The 18,855-nt window shown below is 41.6% G+C and overlaps 1 long non-coding RNA gene across 1 annotated transcript; it reads right to left on the bottom strand.

Moving 5' to 3' along the window:
* Nucleotides 1–5,712: 5,712 nt before the first annotated feature.
* Nucleotides 5,713–8,074, bottom strand: LOC120718523. Its single transcript, XR_005692508.1, has 4 exons — nt 7,114–8,074; nt 6,882–6,999; nt 6,727–6,803; nt 5,713–6,463 (listed from the first exon to the last, which is right to left on the bottom strand). It is a non-coding gene; the product is annotated as an uncharacterized LOC120718523 (long non-coding RNA).
* Between the last annotated feature and the right edge of the window lie 10,781 nt (nt 8,075–18,855).

Raw genomic sequence — 18,855 nt, 5'->3', positions numbered from 1 at the left:
TGCCTTAGATGTCTTCTCCTTTCTGAGCTCTTCCCGGGGGGGCAAATGGAGCTCCTCCTCAAGGTTTCTGCTGGGCTTTGTCTGTTCTTGGAGTACTGAACTAATGGTTCATGTATGTAGACACAGGACTACAAGGAAATGGCTCTCAGCATCTGGCTGTGGGAACACATGAGTCCCTGTTTGTGTTCAGATTGTGTGCATGTTTTAGACGTGTGTCACATGTAGAAACACAACAATCCCACAATGACACAAAGATGTGTTTGACACAGCTGTGCAGCTGTAAGTTGTTTCTAATGATTCATTGAAGCTCTTCTAACATTCTGGAGACGATCAGTACATGAATCTGTTCAACACGACAACAGTTTGACTTCAGTGTGAACGTTTGCATTAAATAACCTTCTTCATCCAGCTGACAGCATCTTCATCCTATGATGTGAACAGTTCCTCCTGTTGATGACAAACCTCTGACAGGATCTGCTTGAGGAGCTTTTTCATGTGCAGCTCTCTGAGCTCAGGGCTGAGCTGCTGTTTCATCTTTAAGAGCTGCTGCCTCCTCGCCGGACTTGTTCTCCTCTTCTTCTCCTAATGACACCATTTCTGCTTCATATCTTTCACTGGGCCTAAAACAGATGAAGAGTAGATCTGCTGCTGTTCACTGTTTGTGTCAATATGGAGAAACATGAAAGACAAACACAGCACATACAGAGAAATGTAGACAGGATGTGCAGCCAGTGCAGTAAATGGTCTCAATATCAGCTCTTTAGAAAATGATCCTGATGAACATGAAACTAACATCCAATGAGAAACAGCTTCCTTGTTTCATGTCCAATAACAATAAATGCAGAGCTAATAAAGAGCTGTTCTATTGTAAAATGCTGAGATGATTATTAGACAGAACCCAGCGGCTCACCAAAAGCCTGCATTGAAAATCTATATGAAAGTCATCTATGCTCATATATGGCAAAATCCTGTAACTGTCACTGTGTTTTTCATCTGTGCTCTTGTTGGTTGGACAAGTTTGTAAATGACAAAGAGCTCAGTGGACTTTGCATCCATCAGATCCTGTTAGATGTTTGTTTTTCCTTCACAGCTTTGTGATGAAGGCTGAAGAACAGAGATATGAACTATTGCCAACATGAATCCTGATGCATGACGTGGGCACAGACCCACCACAGCAACACTCAGCTCACCTCATTCCAGGCGCTTGTCTGCTGGAGACCATGAGCCTTGTTAGTCACACATCAGCACCGTGGTAGGAAACAGCCTCCATCATTTCATTAGATCTGAATTTGGACTGTTTCCCTCTGGATGAACCAAGTCTGTCAAATCTATTGATCCAACACAAACAAACACATTGGCTCACAGTCAGATTGGCTTTGTATGGATGGTGTAACAGGGGGCTGGGAAAGGATGCTGAAAGCTGAATATAATACAGAACAATAACAGGACATATAATAATGCAGAAACATGATCTTCAACAGGCACACTTCTGTTATTCATGATCACAAACACAAAGAACTTGTGCAGCCCTGATATCAGCCCTAATATATGAGTGTGTTTGCCCAAAGACTGAAACAGCATCAACATGACAGCTGTAAGAAATCTTCTCTCAGCCTTGTTTGGCAGAAGATCCCTGCAACAAAGATTGTAGCTGAAAGATGAGGTGTGTAAAGTTTGCTCTGTGGGAGGGTTGAGGCTGTTTTTAGACCTTTGATAGTTTCCAATCCAGTTCTGACAGACAGGAATAAAAACAACATCATTAAGATCAGATCATGGAGCTGTTTGCTGCCTTGTTTCTATCTTCACATTACAAGACTTTACTACAATAAAGATGCTGACATGTATCTGTAGCAACAACATCATTGAATCTAGAACAACTGGAGCCAAACCAGTGGCTCTGCTGGGATCACTGGTGAGCCAACACTTCCTTGTTGATGCAGATTTCAGGGCTTCCTTTTGCTCCTCCGTTATAACTGTTCTCTCTGCTCAACACATGATGACACAAAGGAATCAGCAGTGACAAAGATGATGCTGAAGAGAAGCACACACTTCACACATATAACAGAGCAGTGCAGTTACACACACCTCTGCTCGACATCAGGCCTCAAACAAAGACACAAAACACTAACTTGACTCTAAACAGAAGAAACGAGCAGCTGTTTCTGTTCTGAGCTTATTTATATTTGACACACATGCTTCTCTTTGTGCAAACACACATCGCACTATAAGGGTAACCTCGCACACAATGATTGGACAGCACAGTGATGATGCTGGGAGATCCTATACGCAGCAACACAGAAACACTGAGAACTTTAAACATTGATTATATTGAGATCAGCAGCCGACCCAGTCTAGATAAAGGCGAGCAGCTGGGACCGCTGCTGCACCACAAACAGGTTTCAGTGTTTCCATGTGTGTGTGTGATGTCTTTACTTATACTGGTCAATAGACTTTAGTCAACACATGATTGAAAGGTGTTACACATGAAATAAAAACAGTGTTTGTTCCTCTGAAGCAGCTGCATTATAACCAATCTGCTCCTTTGTGGCCGTTTAAAACAGCCTTAATAAACAGCACACAGTGGTCCCGCTTTTCATCCGTCACTGCTTCGCTTTTTCGCTGAGTTTTTATTGCACAGTGCAGCATTGCATTCTGCAGCCTGATTGACAAATCTCCTCCGTGTCGTGTCTCCTGCGCTTGCCAAATTTATCACGTTTGGTTTTGATAACCATCACGTCCAATAGAAAAAACAGCACAAAAACACCCATAACTATGAGCTTCATTCGGAAATAGACACCTGGGAAAAAGGCGCACGAAAGTGGCAGCCAGATGAAGACAAAACGCGGGTACGGCGAGGACGTCCTTTACGCCGCTGCTCTGCTCTCCACAGTAAATAGAGAAAGGAGACTCTCTCTTCAAACGCTAGCTCGACAGCTGCCATCTAGCAAAGATACCATCTGGCACAACTTCCTCCCACGCAGTACGAGTTATTGTAACTGGCTGTAAAAAGTCAGCACAAGGAAAACAAACTCCACCTAAACTTGGTTCATATCTGACCCAGATGGACTGCAGGTCATAACTTCTTACCTGAAGTTCAGTTCACCTGACACTCGGACCAGCGGCCGCTTCGGGTCAGGGGCGGATCTAGAGAAATTTTCTTAGGGTGGCAAAATCAAAGCCTTTTCCCCCAAACACATATGCAGGTGGTTACATATGGCTAAAATGATTCAAATGCAGTAAGTATGCACGTTTTTCATATAAATATAGTCTATAACTTAATTATTGTCTGTAGCCCACATGATTACACACTTTAGTTACATAAAACATGTGAGTTTTGATGTGTCGTGGAAAATTTAACAATAACCTGCAACACACCCAGTGAGCTTGATTTGAAGTGGGTTTAATAAACACATTGCAATGTGGAGAGAGCATCCCAGTGAAACACCAGGACCATCTCTGTGGCACCGCCCTTACATCTTATATACAGACACACAAAGAACATCCACAGACTCTCACATGTTGCCCCTCTCAGGGGGGCTATAGCTCCTCCCTCACAGAGAGAATTATGACCTTGTTTTCTGCTTGGCCGTCACCTAAAGAGTTACATCCCTGATAAGCAGAAGGAGTCTCACTATCTGTTTAACGTCTCCCATTACAACGGCCTCACTGTGGTAACTTTCCACATGCATGTAAACTAGTGACAGGAGTGCTCTTACTATGGTACAGTGAGAAAGTGATATTACTATAACTAATGTGATGTGATTAAGTATGTGATTAATACATGAGAAAGAAATCTGCCACCACAGATGTTATGTACGTTATAGCCTGTATAATAAATAAATATGTAGCCCAATAAGTATAAAGCTACACAACATGGGGCGCTTCATTTACAAGCACAAGTCTAACTTAAGTTTCCCCGTTGCCTTGTTTGGTATCTTTTCAGCTCAACTGAATTTAGTTGTTTTTCACTGACATACTGCATTAGTGTTACTATTAATATAACTATTACTGATCTGAAATCACACAAAGAACCTAAAATCCTAGTAGTATTTTTACTGTAAAAAAACACAGACATGTTGGGTAAATGTTTATAACTTTAAATGCAAATATAAATCGTACATTTTGTAAACATAAACAACTATTTATCTACAAATGCAGCCAATACACCTGCTGTTTTTTCATTTTCTACAACCATTTAAAAACATTACTAAAACTAAAATGAGAGAACAATCAGGTGTTGCAATAAGATGCTCCACAAATGATGTGTGCCAGTAAAAACAAGTTTGTCCACCAAAAGACAGAAGAGCACAGGGACAAACCTGCAGGCCTGACAACAGCAGGCGTATCACTCCGCTGGTTTCTACTTAGTGTTTACAAATGTGCCTCTGTGACATTCATTAGTGCCCTCACTGACACACAAAACAACGACTACACAGCAGAACAGCTACACAACACAACACACTAAGTATACACTCCACACTAAACGTCACAAATCTCCCACATCTTAAATCTCTCTCTCTCTCTCGCTGCCGTTACCGTCACTCCCAAAACTTTTCCCTCTTCCTAAACAACCAAATCCACCGCGGTAAAGTGAGCCGTCATTTGTGAGCCGCAGTCAAGCCAGCCGCTTCTTATCTGCCGCATAAATTTCCTTGCGCTGTTACACAAGTCTTTACGGTAGCGCCTTTTCGCTTTATATCCCGATTGAAAGCCTAGACCCGCGCACACGTCCAGGAAACCTTTATTCAGTTCCTACGGTCAGTTACACTACAATTATGTCATTTTCAAAAGTTCCTTCATAATCATCCTGAGTAGTTGGGTCCAACTTTCAGCACATTCTTCCTCTGGACACCCTACAGTCACCTGTTGCCAGTTTCAGCCAGAGTCCTGTAAAACTCCTCAGAATTACAGGAACCTGTATTCAGTCTAATACAGTCAATACAATAGAATTATGTCATTTTCAAAAGTTTCATTAATATCATCCTGCGTAGTTGAGGTCCAACTTCAGCACACTTATTCTTCTGGGACACCTACAGTACCTGGTGCCTAGTTTCAGCCAGAGTCACTGTAAACTCCCCTCAGAAATTACAGGGACCTTGTATTCCGTCTAATACAGTGCATACAATAGATTATTTCATTTTCAAAAGTTCATTAAAAAATCATCCTGATATTGAGTCCAACTTTCAGCACCTTCTTCCTCTGGGACACCTACAGTACCTGTGTTGCCATGTTTCAGCCCGAGTCACTGTAAATTCCTCAGAAATACCGGCCCCTGTATTCAGTCTAATAAGTCAATACCAGAATTAATTTGTCATTTTCAAAAGTTCATTAAATATCATCCTGAGTGTTGAGGTCCAACCACAACATAGACATCAATATCTGCTCGACCAAACTCTACTTCATTTATAAGATGAATCCACTATCAACAGTCTCTTAAAAAATATTTCAATTTGTTTCAATTTGTTAAAAATATGTTTCTTAAGTTAAACGCGATGTTAGAACGGATATGTTTTACTTACTACAGCGGGTGGGATGATGTCTCTTTAAAGCAGATAAAAGCAGGACCACAGAGGACAACAAACTTGATGAACTAAAAGGAGCCTTCATGTGGCTGATGGAGAAACTTGAACATGACCAACAGGCAAAGCAATAGGTTACCATACTGTAATTAATCCTGAAATGGCGCAGACTAACACACGACTGCTTTAATGTTACTGTGACTATGACAACACTACTACAGACCTGAACATGATGGCGACCAGCAGTATGAGATAAAATATGAAGGGGTACACCCAAGACTTGAACGTGAGAAAGGAAAACAGAGTCTTAAAACAGGAAACATGACGAACGTATACCTCACATTAACAAACAAGGGCGATTGGAACGTAATGGTAGGTGACACGAAAGGATCGATGTAAACAACGGAGTAAAGACTGAGCAACTGTGAGCTGTCAGGGAGAATTAGAAGAACGTAACAAAGTATGGCCAAATTAAAACTACTAACTAATAACAGCAAAAACAAGAATTACATACATTGATCAATAGTAATCTGAATCAACAAATACCAAATGCAAAAAGGGTTGGGTCACAAACCCAAACTGCCAGAATCACATTAGTTTCTAAATTTAGTGTCATTTTTTTACAAAAGGTATTAAAATGAAAAAGAATGCAACACAAAATCTAAACGAACAAGCTCTATTTACATTTGTGAAATACATAACCTGTAAATGTACACATACAAAATGTATAAAAACAATTTACATCTGTTCCTTAGTTTCTATCAATACAAATAAGAATTTACATGACATTATTCAACCTTATATACATTTTACAAAATAAATACAAGTATTTATTTTTCACAGAGAGCGCACTCCCATTCTGCAGCCTCTGCCGTCTGAAACAGCTCAGTATTCATCTGCAGGCGCTGTGTGTGAAACCACCTTGAACAGCTGTCACACTGGATCTGTGAATTTCAACAAACCAAAAATAAAAAAATCTTTAATCACGTGGTTTAACATGAATATCTTTATTAATCTGCCATTAGTATGTAGTGCATATTTTTTTCCTTATCAAATATTCAAAATAACTAACACACCAAGCCAAAAAACATTACATGCAAGTTAAGGCTATATTTCCCCTCTTCCTCAAAACAAGAACCAAATAACAAAAGCAACTTTACACAATAGATTTTGTTAAATCATATCCCCAATTACAAATCTGTCTTACCCATTTGGTGATTGAAGGCCCTGGAAAAGGTGGTTTTGGAGTTGAACACATGGCGCAGTTGTTTTCTGCCTCGAACACTATTACAAACATAGTAAAATTAGTGACTGACAATGAATATTTAAATACAAGTGATTTCTTTGTGCTGTAACACAAACCTGAGGCTCCCAGTATATGTAAAGCAGTTGCTTCACGCTGCTGTACCATTGCTTTAATTGTGGTTTCAAATGTCATTTCTGGTATTTGGGGAAAGGACTCCATGAACGCCTTTGCCATCTATGGAAATAGCAAAATATTCAAAAATAATTTAGTCATATTCCTTTTCTATAGCAGACCCAATTTTATAATCAGCACAAAAATGATTTGAAACTCATGTCTTTGTTACTTTACCAAGATGACAATCACATCGCAGCTATTTGTGTCCTTCTGTTCTGGGTGTTTGAAAACTCCTCCTTTTAACTTGATATCCACCCAGTCAGTCTTGTTGATTGCAGTACGCCTCATTTTGAAGAACTCCCTGTGCAAGGGTTACACTGTCATGTGAGGGCCGTGTGCAGGCAGGAAAAGTAGCCAAAATGCAGACTCACGCAAACAAAAGGTGAACTTAAGTACAGCTTTAATGCTGGACGGCAAACAGAAAACTGTTCTGAACTAGAACACAACATGAACCCGCTCGCACGCTGGCAGGCAGGCAGGTCATTACCTTATTTTGAATGTTCAATGTCAGCACACATAATTTGAAAAATGCTCTACTATAAAACATTTTGGAATAACATGTGGCTTCATTTAATGCCACATTCTTTATTTATGGGAAACAAAGACGGTCGAGAGATACCACTTAGACAGAAACTACAATAGCACTGGCTTTGAGTACTGTATTAAATCCTCTATAGTAATCACAATTCACTATTGCTATAATTTACACAGTCCCAAAGCCAATAGGGCTGCACCACCAAAAAACACACAGAATAAAAAAAGTTGAATTCAACTGAAAAAACAGGGAAAGTCTTTAATATCTAATTAAAGAAAAAACAAAAACCAACACATTACAATAGAGAATTGTGACGTTGGGAATGCAGTACCTATTAAGCAGCATGCTTACCGTGTGAATATGGCGAAAAGGGAAATGATGAACACAGAAGTAGACTACCTTCTGAAGCATGGATTGGCTATCCCAAGCTATAGTCCATGGAGTTCTCCGTGCCTGGTTATGCCAAAATCAGATGGAACACCTCGCTTTTGCACAGATTTCCGCAAGGTAAATGCAGTAACAGTACCTGATTCCTTCCCATTGCCCCGTATTGAGGACTGTATTGACAGCGTTGGATCTGCTGCTTATGTGATTAAGCTTGACCTTCTTAAAGGTTATTGGCAAGTACCTCTGACAGAAAGAGCATCAGAAATCTCAGCTTTCGTAACACCTGATCACTTTTTACAATATACAGTCATGGCATTTGGAATGAGAAATGCTCCTGCTACCTTTCAGAGGTTAATGTCAACTGTATTATCTGGTGTGGCGAACTGTAATGTTTATCTTGATGATGTGGTCATCTATTCTTCCAACTGGTCAGAGCATGTCGACACTTTAACCACTGTGTTCAAGCGTTTAGCTGATGCTTCCTTGACCCTCGACTTGGCTAAATGCGAGTTTGGTAAGGCTACAGTGACCTACCTTGGAAAGGAAGTTGGACAGGGCAAGGTTCGCCCTATCAGTGCAAAGGTTAATGCCATCCTCAACTTTCCTGTGCCAACAACACGCCGTGAGCTGCGCAGATTTCTGGGGATGGTTGGTTACTACAGGTGTTTCTGTAGGAATTTTTCTGAAGTTGTAACACCACTGACAAACCTGTGCAGCCCGAAGGTACCATTCATTTGGAGTCCTGAGTGTCAACATGCTTTTGAATGTGCAAAAGGTCTTCTGTCGAGTTCACCTGTTCTTGTCGCTCCAGACTTTTCTAAACCTTTCAAGCTTGAAGTGGATGCCAGTGAGGTGGGGGCTGGAGCTGTTCTTCTTCAGGATGATGGACAAGGAGTGAGTCATCCTGTCTGCTTCTTTGGCAAGAAGTTCGATACTCATCAAAGGCGGTACTCGACCATTGAAAAGGAGACTCTGGCCATGCTTCTGGCTCTTCAGCATTTTGACGTGTATGTGGGATCTACTTCCCAACCTGTAGAGGTCTTCACTGATCACAATCCTCTCGTGTTCCTCTCTCGTATGTATAACAACAATCAACGATTGATGAGGTGGGCTTTAATTTCACAAAACTACAACATTGAAATAAAGCATAAGAGAGGATGTGAAAATATTGTGGCCGATGCCCTCTCAAGAATGTGATGGTGTAAGGTTAACAAACTTATACGTTTGTTTTTCTGGGTGGGGGTGTTACATTCCCCAGGAGGATGTCTCTTCTCCCTATTAACCCTTGTTTTGTCCAGGCTCCACCTCCTCTGTCCTGATTGGATGTTGCGCAGAGTCCGGCTAATTGGTAATCAGCAGAGCACTATTAAGGCCTGTGGAGCTGTGCTTCTGGGCCCTCTGGCCATTTTGGTTGCCATACTTGTGCAGGCTTGCATGCCTTTGTATTTTGTGTGAGCATTGTTTCATGTTCAGACTGCTTGTAGGGGAGAGCTGCCTTTTGTTTTGACACCCTGTTTCCTTTTATGTGTTGTTAGGCTATGTTATGGTCTAAGAAGAGGGGTCCCTATTTGCCTCCAACTCTCTCAACAACACCAACGACCAGGACAAGGGACCACGACCTTCCCCAGTCCCCCAAACCCCTGACAGGCCATCACCCTCCTCCCCCTCCCTTTCTCCCTCCTCCCCACACCTGAAATTCACTGAGGAGATGATGGAGCGGGTCAATGCTGGGCTCAGATCTACCCCCCGTCCCAATCCCTTCTTGTCCCCCATAAACCCCCCACCAGAGCGGCCAAAGGTTCGCCATCGAGCCCCACCCTCAACAGAGCAATCGAAGTCACATTGCCCAGCCTCGCCCCCCTTAGTTCCTCCTCATGCCCTGTCTCCGCAGTCTGATGTGTGATGTGTGGAGGGTCCGGGCTGTGAGGATTATGGCAGTGGTGACTTTTCCCAGGAGAAGCTGGGACCCTGTTTACTAGAAGGTTTTAAAATCTCTGTACTTTTAGGTGACAGAAGGAGACATGTGGCCTGGTCAAAACACAGAGAGGTGCACTCTAAAAGATCTTTAAACATAGTAAACATACCTTGTGTGCCACAGACTGCTCCCAAACACGAGGGGACAAGTAATACCTCTAAAACACTTAAGTTGGCTTTATTAAACATTAGATCTCTAGCTGGGAAAACATTTTTAATTAATGATTTAATCACTGAGCACAGCCTTGATTTTATGTTTTTAACTGAAACTTGGTTGGACCAAAGTAACAGTGGAGCTGTTCTCATCGAGACGACCCCTCCTAACTACAGTTTTATCAGTGAGGTCAGGGCGAGCAGGAGAGGAGGAGGGGTTGCTGTCTTATTTAATGAATCATTTCAATGTAAGCAGCTATCTCCTGGAAGTTTTCAGTCTTTTGAATATGTGGCTTTACAGCTGAAGGCCCCATCCAAAGTTGTGTTTCTTAATGTTTACAGGCCTCCCAAATACTGCACAGACTTTTTTAATGACCTCAGTGAACTGCTGTCTGTGATCTGTGTTGATTTTGACTGTGTAATTATTGTTGGGGATTTTAACATTCATGTGGACAACCCTCAGGACAAAGGGACTAAAGACCTGAGTAACACTCTGGGCAACTTTGGGCTGACTCAGCATGTAACAGAGGCCACACATAATAGAGGACACACTCTTGACCTACTGATCTCCAAGAGCCTGAGCATTTCAAAGGTTACTGTGTCTGATGTGGGCTTATCTGATCATTACTGTGTTTTCTTTGAAAGTAAAATCTCAGCCCACACAAATATATCAACAGCAGTGATCACAAAACAGTGTATAACTGAACACAGTAGTGAGATCTTTAACCAGGTCTTCCCATTAACACCTGACCTGTCCAGAGGGTCAGTCAATGAGCTCGTCAATAGCTTCAATGCTAACATGTTAAATGTAATGGACACTATTGCTCCCATTAAGGTGAAGGTTATCTCTGGAAGGAAAAAGTCTCCATGGAGGAACTCCACACTGGTGAAAAATGAAAAAAGAGAGTGTAGGAAAGCTGAGCGCAGATGGAGAAAAACAAACCTCCAGGTTCATTATGACATCTATAAAGAGAAACTTCACAATTATAATTTACAACTGAGGAGTGCAAGGAGGTCCTACTTCTCTGACATCATCACTAAAAACAGCCATAATGCTCGGGTCTTATTTTCTACAGTTGACAGGCTAACAAACCCTCCTGTGTCAGTGGCAGCTGAACTTCATTCGACCATGGCCTGCAATGACTTTGCCAAATTCTTCACAGAAAAAATCCAAAAAATTAGACAAGCAATTGGTACATCAACAGCAGATCCAGGATATGTACTGTGTCCACCGAAAAACTGTTTAAATACCATGAAACAGTTTCACCCGATTAACAGCAAAGACCTGGAGGACATCTTAGGTCAGCTGAACTCCTCCTGCTGTTTAGATGTCCTGCCAACAAGTTTTTTCAAAAAGGTCTCAAAGACTTTAGAGTCAGACCTGTTACAGATCGTCAACTTTTCTTTATTATCAGGTGTGTTTCCAGAATCACTAAAAACTGCTGTAATCAAACCTATACTGAAAAAAGACAATCTTGACAAGACACAAATGAACAACTACAGGCCAATCTCAAATCTCCCGTTTTTAAGTAAGATCATTGAAAAAGCAGTTTCTCAACAGCTCAATTACTTCTTAAAAAAGAATAATTGCTACGATGCCTTCCAGTCAGGTTTTAGACAGAACCACAGCACTGAAACCGCTCTGACCAAAGTGTTTAATGACATATGTCTGAATACAGACAGTGGAAAAATGTCAGTCCTAGTTTTACTGGATCTCAGTGCAGCATTTGATACAGTTGACCACAACATATTACTCAAACGACTGGAGAACTGGGCAGGTCTTTCAGGAACTGTACTAAACTGGTTCAAAACATACTTAGAAAACAGGAAATACTTTGTATCAATAGGTAACTTCACATCTGAGCAGACAAGTATCACATGTGGAGTTCCCCAAGGTTCCATCCTGGGACCCCTTCTGTTTAACATCTACATGCTCCCACTGGCACAGATTATAAACAACAACAAAATAAACTATCACAGCTATGCAGATGACACACAAATATATATCACAATGTCACCAGGAGACCGAGGCCCTGTACAGGCTCTTGGTAAATGCATTGAGGAAATCAATGACTGGTTGTGCCACAATTTTCTCCAGCTAAACAAAAACAAAACTGACGTAATAGTCTTTGGCGCCAAAGAAAAACGATTACAGGTCACCAGAGAACTTCAATCTATACATCTAAAAACCACAAACCAGGCGAGAAATTTGGGTGTAGTGATGGATGCAGACCTAAACTTAGAAAAACATATTAAGACAATAACAAAGTCAGCTTACTATCACCTCAAGAATATTTCAAGGATAAAAGATCTGATGTCTCAACAGGACCTGGAAAAACTAGTCCATGCATTCATCTTTAGTAGGCTTGATTACTGTAACAGCATCTTTACAGGTCTACCTAAAAAATCAGTCAGACAACTACAGCTCATTCAGAACTCTGCTGCTCGAGTCCTCACTAAGACCAAAAAAGTGGACCACATCAGTCCAGCTCTGAGGTCCTTACACTGGCTGCCTGTCCGTCAGAGGATAGACTTTAAAGTTCTGATGCTGGCCTATAAAGCTCTGAATGGTTTAGGACCAAAATACATCAATGACCTCCTGACCCAGTATGAACCTTCCAGATCCCTCAGGTCATCTGAATCCGGTCTTTTATCAGTTCCCAGAGTCAGAACCAGACACGGAGAAGCTGCATTCAGCTTTTATGCTCCTTATATCTGGAACAAACTCCCAGAAAGCCTCAGATCAGCTGAAACACTCAGTTTATTTAAATCCAGGTTGAAGACTCACCTGTTCTCAGCTGCATTTGAATAAAGCACCAAATCCACACTTTAAGCTTAAATTTCAAAACTTACATTTAACTACTGATTTTATCTACTGTTCTGATTTTATCTGTTTTGATTTTATATACTGTTGTTTGTTTGTTTGTTTGTTTGTTAATTAGTTAGTTAGTTTATTTGCTTGTTTTAATCAATTTTAAATCATGCTTTTTATTTGTTCTTGTTTCTAATGTCTCTGTAAAGCACTTTGAATCACCTTGTTGTTGAATTGTGCTATACAAATAAACTTGCCTTGCCTTGCCTTGCCTTGCCATTAGATGTTATTGGAATGATTGTCAGCTCTGATAGTTTCATGTGTGTTTAGCTGGACGCTGTTTGATCCTCGACATGTTTAAAGGTGTCCAGTCCTGAGACACTGGGGCTGGAAACAGCTGTGATGTCATTGGACTGTCACACAGACAGAAGTGCATGAAGTGAGCAGCCGAGGAGCCGCTGATGTTTTGGATTCAACAGCATTTGAAAGGTCGACACAGACACATTTGCACACAGAAAGCTGAATCTGTCATATGCCACAGTGAACTCACTGTTCAGTGTTTTTCAGGAAGCTTCTTAACTGCCTCTGCTGCCAAACAAGCAGCTGATGTCCTTGAGAAGAAGCTGAAGAAGTCTTCAACAACAAATACAGGAAGTGGACTTTCAAATACTAGATTCACTTTAGACTCACAGAGAAATGACTCAACCAGCTGTGTTTGATTGACTCCTTTGACTATATGAAAGGTCAGTGTGTGTCTGCACACAGACTGTTGTGTTGGACTGTTATTCAGTTGTCTGCTGAATGTTTTCAAATGTCTGCATCTCAGCTGTGATGAGGCTGGGGGTCATGGGAGGCCACCGTAGCAGCCTCTTCAACATCATGACATCATCATAAATGCTGCTGGACCTGTCTGATGGGCTGACGGTGAAAAAGCCGTCGGGAAGGAAACAGAAGACAGTTTCAGAGGCTGCAGCAGATTTCTTTGATTCGGGGCCTTTTTCAGCTTTATTGGACAGAGCAGTGAAGATAAGTGACAGCAAAGCAGAGAGAAAGGGGGCGTGGCCCGGGTCAAAGCCAGGCCAGCTGCTCTCCACCTCGTGGTCACCTGCTCATCCTAGTGAGCTCCACCAGCAGCCCTTTCACACACTTTACACTGTCAAACACTGTGTGTGGACCTCAGCTAACAACAGGCTACATTTAAGTCTGGACTACATGCTTTTATATTGAGGAGATTTTTCACTGTTTTTATTCCATCAGCAGCTCAACATCATGAGCAGCTTTGACATAAAGACATCAAACTCAGTTGCCTGCAATGATATTTAAAATCCAGCAGGTGTCAGTATGGAGCAAAACAGCAACACTGTGTCGACACAGTATCGGTACAGTTTGGGGAATGTGCTGAAACACTTCACGAGGCCTCATCTACCCATCACTAAACAAAACTAACCTCAAACCTGAAATCCTTAGAAAGATATGCAGGGAGACGTGAAGGAGACGACACAGACGAACCAGCGACGAACACGAGACAACACACACTATAAATACACAGAGGGGAATCTACACACAGGAGGGAGGCACAGCCGATTCTGATTGACAAGACGAGACAGGGGAAACGCAAACTGAACACTCTGGCATAAGACACAGACCTTCACAATAAAACAGGAAATGCAGAAGGAAGCCACATAACAAACCCTAAAACTAGAACTCAGGAAACACTAAAAAACTAAGGAACCATGAGAAGGAACCAAAACTCAAAAAACACTGGGCCACCCACCCAGGACCATAACACTTCAGATCTGAGCAAGCACGCTGCCATGGGAACGTGACATTGACAGAGAAACCCCCGGATACTCCCACTGACATGACCGCTGTGGGCAGACCTCCACCCGCCCCACTCCGGAGTAGAAACACAAAACATTATTTTATGTCATGTGCTGGAATATACAGGAAATAGGTTTAAATGTTAAACACATTTCATCAAGTCAAAAACAGTTATAATATAATTTAATCTTTTCTTGATGCATAAAATAAAACGATTAAAAACAATAACACAATTAAAAGAAAAGCTTTTTAATTTGATTCATTTCTATATGATGGATTATGCAGAAAAAGTCTCGGGCTGAAACGTCTACTTTCTACTTTATTACGTATTCAAGTCGTGTTTTTTTAAAGAGTAAAGTAACCAAATACTTTTGAAAATAAGTAATCAGTAAAGACATGGGATTACTTAGTAACTGAGTACTTATTTCCAGTAACTTGAGCAGCACAGCTTGTAATGAAGTAAATGTTGTGTATGATGTGAATGAAAGAGAGCCTGGTGAGGTGAGTCAGTCTTCACACAGCTCTGTTAACAACATGTTGTTGCTGCTGCACAAAGATCAGGAATGCTGCAAACTGAAACTCTGCTGCAGGCAGTGACTCGTTTTTCTACTTTAAACTGGAAGATTGTTAAACTTGAAAACAGCCAACATCATTATCAACACCTCTCACTGTAAACTCAAACCATAAAACCCTTGAGGATCCACGGCCTTATGGTTCTTTAAACTGATGATCTTAAACATGTGAGCTCATCAGAACTGAAAATGAAGACAACCAGTTGGCTCAATTCTACTGAGTGCAGCTACATTTCAAGCTTAAATACATTTCTCCTGTAACTGTGTTTTCTTGGCCTCCATCAATGAAACACTGCACAGTTTATATTTAATAAATATACAAACAGATTATTTTAAAAAGAAAACATGTTTAAGATAGTGTAAGTACTGTTGAATATGTTGATGGCAGGTTTGATGAAATTACAAACGTGGTCAGTCTGATGTATGATCTGATGCAAACTGCAGTTCTGTTAAATACTGTGTTGACATGTTGATGCGTCACAAAGATCAGGTCTGCTCCAAATGAAACTCTGCTGCAGTTACCAGTGTTTCCAGTTTCCATGGAGACTGTGTGCTTGGCTGAAAACAGCAGCATCATTGAAACACGTCTGATTGTCATGAATATGATGTGAGAGCGAGCAGAGAGCTGATGCTGACTTCAGTAAAGAGCTCAGCTGTGACTGACTGTGTGGATTATATATGTTATACCTGGAAGTGTCTCTGCATGTCTGTGACTCTGGATTAATGTGATTCGTGAACAACTTTGTGACGTCTGCATGTTAGTGATGGTCTCACAGTAAAGTCTAGAGTATTACATGAAACATAACCTTATTGACGCCACTGATTTGTGTGTTGTTTCCCAGGACACGCGACTCTTAGCAAGACTTTCTTGGAGATACACGTTTACCTCGTAAAGTCTGGTTAGCGTTGCTGAAAGGTTTTAATTCAACCCAAACGATGATGCTGAAATAAAAGTCCGAGACAAAACTGTTTGGTTCCAGTGTGTCCAAACTCTGATCTTGTGTTTCCTATGTTAGAGCTGGAAAGCTGCTGAACACGTTTCCATGTTAGTTCCTGCAGCAGCCATTGAAACAGCATTTCTACAGTCCAGCACTGATTCAGCTCATAACAAGGTTCAGGTTGGTTCCTGCTGTAGACTCTAATAAAAAATGACTATCTATTACAAACCAGACAATTGTTCTTGGATTGACGTTTTGTAAATGTCCACAGCAGTAGGTGGAGGAGGAGGTGGGGCCCTCAGGCAGCAGACTCTCTTTGTAGAACCAGGAAACCAATCAGAAGGAACTCGGGTTAAAGAGAGCGAGGAGGATTCAAATGCAATGATATCCTGCTCAGCTACAGCTGACGGTCAGTGAGAAACAGCAGCTCATTAAAAGTTTTTAAATTACTGACAGACGGAGCAGCTGCTATGTAAAAGTGCAGGTTAGATATTTGGAGCCATCACTGAAATCCTCGATCAGCTCTGCTTTTGACCCCACATCTAAAAATGTCAAAGGACAGTTGGTTTGTAGACGTCAGGCTCTGAGGTTTACCAAGAGAGTCTAACAGGAACCCCAACAGTGCACGTCAGAACTTCTCTGACACTGTTATACCAGAAATGTCCTTACCTGGTTGGCAAACCCACCAACCTGACACACCTGAAGTCTTTGGCACAAGTCATGTTGACTATGTTCACTCAGGTGCTTGGTCTTCAGACCATGTTGTGATTGATGAACCTGACTTGACTCCTACCAAGACTGACTCAGATCTCACTGCACCACAGCCAGTAAGGTGGAGGCACTCTGACAGAGAAAGACATCCACCTGAGAAGTTTCCTTATGAGGAAGTAGGAGAGCTGCTGACCTTGGCTATTAGCTCCTTTTCTCAAACCTCAGCTGTTGCATTCTCCACAACTGTTACTCCACCACGTCCACGTTGGTCAACGATGCATGAAGGGACTCGCCCGGTGGCGCCAGTGTCCGGCAGCCTGGCCTCTGTCAGTGCGCCCCAGGGCAGCTGTGGCTACGATGTAGCTGCCATCACCAGTGTGTGAATGTGTGTGTGAATGGGTGGATGACTGAATGTAGAGTAAAGCGCTATACAAATGCAGGCCATTTACCATTTAAGTCGTGTGGAAATGTGGAGAGTCTGTGAGCTGCATTCACAAACAGGTTGGATCACTCTGAATGACAGCGATTAGAGGAGGTTCTTCCATCAGTTCCAAGCTCTGCTGATTTTCATTACTAAAACTTAAAGCTGCTCAGTGAAAAACAGAGTGAAATCAGACAAGACTGAGTCCACTTTTAACTTTGTTTCGTCAGATTTAACAGGAACTCATCTGAAGATCAGCCTCCTCCCTGTAAGGGGAAAATTCTTATTAAGTCTGCACCTGTCCTGCTTCAGGTGAAGCCCCGCCTCCTTTCAGGAAGCACCTGCGTGTCCGTGTTTAGTGTGCAGGTGTGGAGCTTGTTGTTGGTGTGTGAAGAAGCTGTAAGTTTGCTTTGTTTCCTCATTTAAAAGTTTGTCTTTAGGAACTTTATGAGCAGATCAGGAAGTGAGACGTTTGTATTTACATAAAATAAAACAAATGAGATGATTTGATGATTGGCTGAATCCACTCTGGTTATCAGTCAGTAACTCTGCACTCAAACATTTGTCTTTGATAAACAGTTTAAAACGATCTGAATGAAACTTTGGATCCAACATCACTGGTGGAACAATGATCGTCCCTTTAACTGGAAACAGATGAAACCAGTTTGTTCTTCAGAAGCCGACATTCAGGTTTTACTGAGTGACGTCAAAACAACATGAAGCTGCTCCAGCTCAGTTCAGGGTCACTGCAAACAGAGATAATCAGAAGTAAATACAGACTCTCTCACACACCATCAATATTTAAGGATGTTTTCACTGCGGTTTAAATCCTACATATACTTGATGTTGATGCAGGAGTAAAGCCTCTCAGAATCAAACACATTTAAGCCTCTGTGACTCAGGACTGTGTGAAGTGCACAATCGAACACTTTTTAATCTGTTTCAAGTTAAACACAATGAAGTGTTCAAAGGAAAAACATGTTACTATGTGAATCCTGCTTGATGGACCAGAGCAGAGCCTCCCTCTGTGCTCTGTTCATTACTCTGTCAGTCTGAGTTATTCATGAAGCACAAGGAGCTGATGATAAGCTGGTTAATGTTGGCACGCACACACACTGTGACACAGTCACACATGAGGAAGTGTGCAGGTAAACTCTGCTCAGAAATGACAATGAGGAGGTGCACAGACTGATGGAGCTCATAGAGTGAGACCTTTATTTTACATGAAGTAAACCTGATGTATGATCTGATCTGTAGATCAAACTGATGTGTTTAATAACCTGTTGTTTAGGGCTGGGCGATATGGCCTCAAATCCATATAATTTGAAGCATGTGCGGTAACGATATATATCACGATATATTCTTTTCTTCTGTATAACGTATTTTCCACACTATAAGGCTTACAATCCTTTAATTTTCTCAAAAATCGAGAGTGGGCCTTATGTATGAATTCTGGTTGTGCTTACTGACCTCGAACCGATTTTGGCTGCAGAAATCTGTTAAAAAATGTTTTAGTACAACTTTGGTAAGCAGCACTGCTTGATGGATCGTCAGAGCATTATGGCTGCCGTAGTGAGGAGCTTCACGGAGTA

Source organism: Simochromis diagramma, unplaced genomic scaffold (genome assembly GCF_900408965.1).
Source record: "Simochromis diagramma unplaced genomic scaffold, fSimDia1.1 OVJJ01000530.1, whole genome shotgun sequence".
In the NCBI taxonomy this organism is placed as follows: Eukaryota; Metazoa; Chordata; class Actinopteri; order Cichliformes; family Cichlidae; genus Simochromis; species Simochromis diagramma.
Note: the sequence above shows the minus strand (reverse complement) of the source record. Positions and strands in the feature narration are given on the sequence as shown.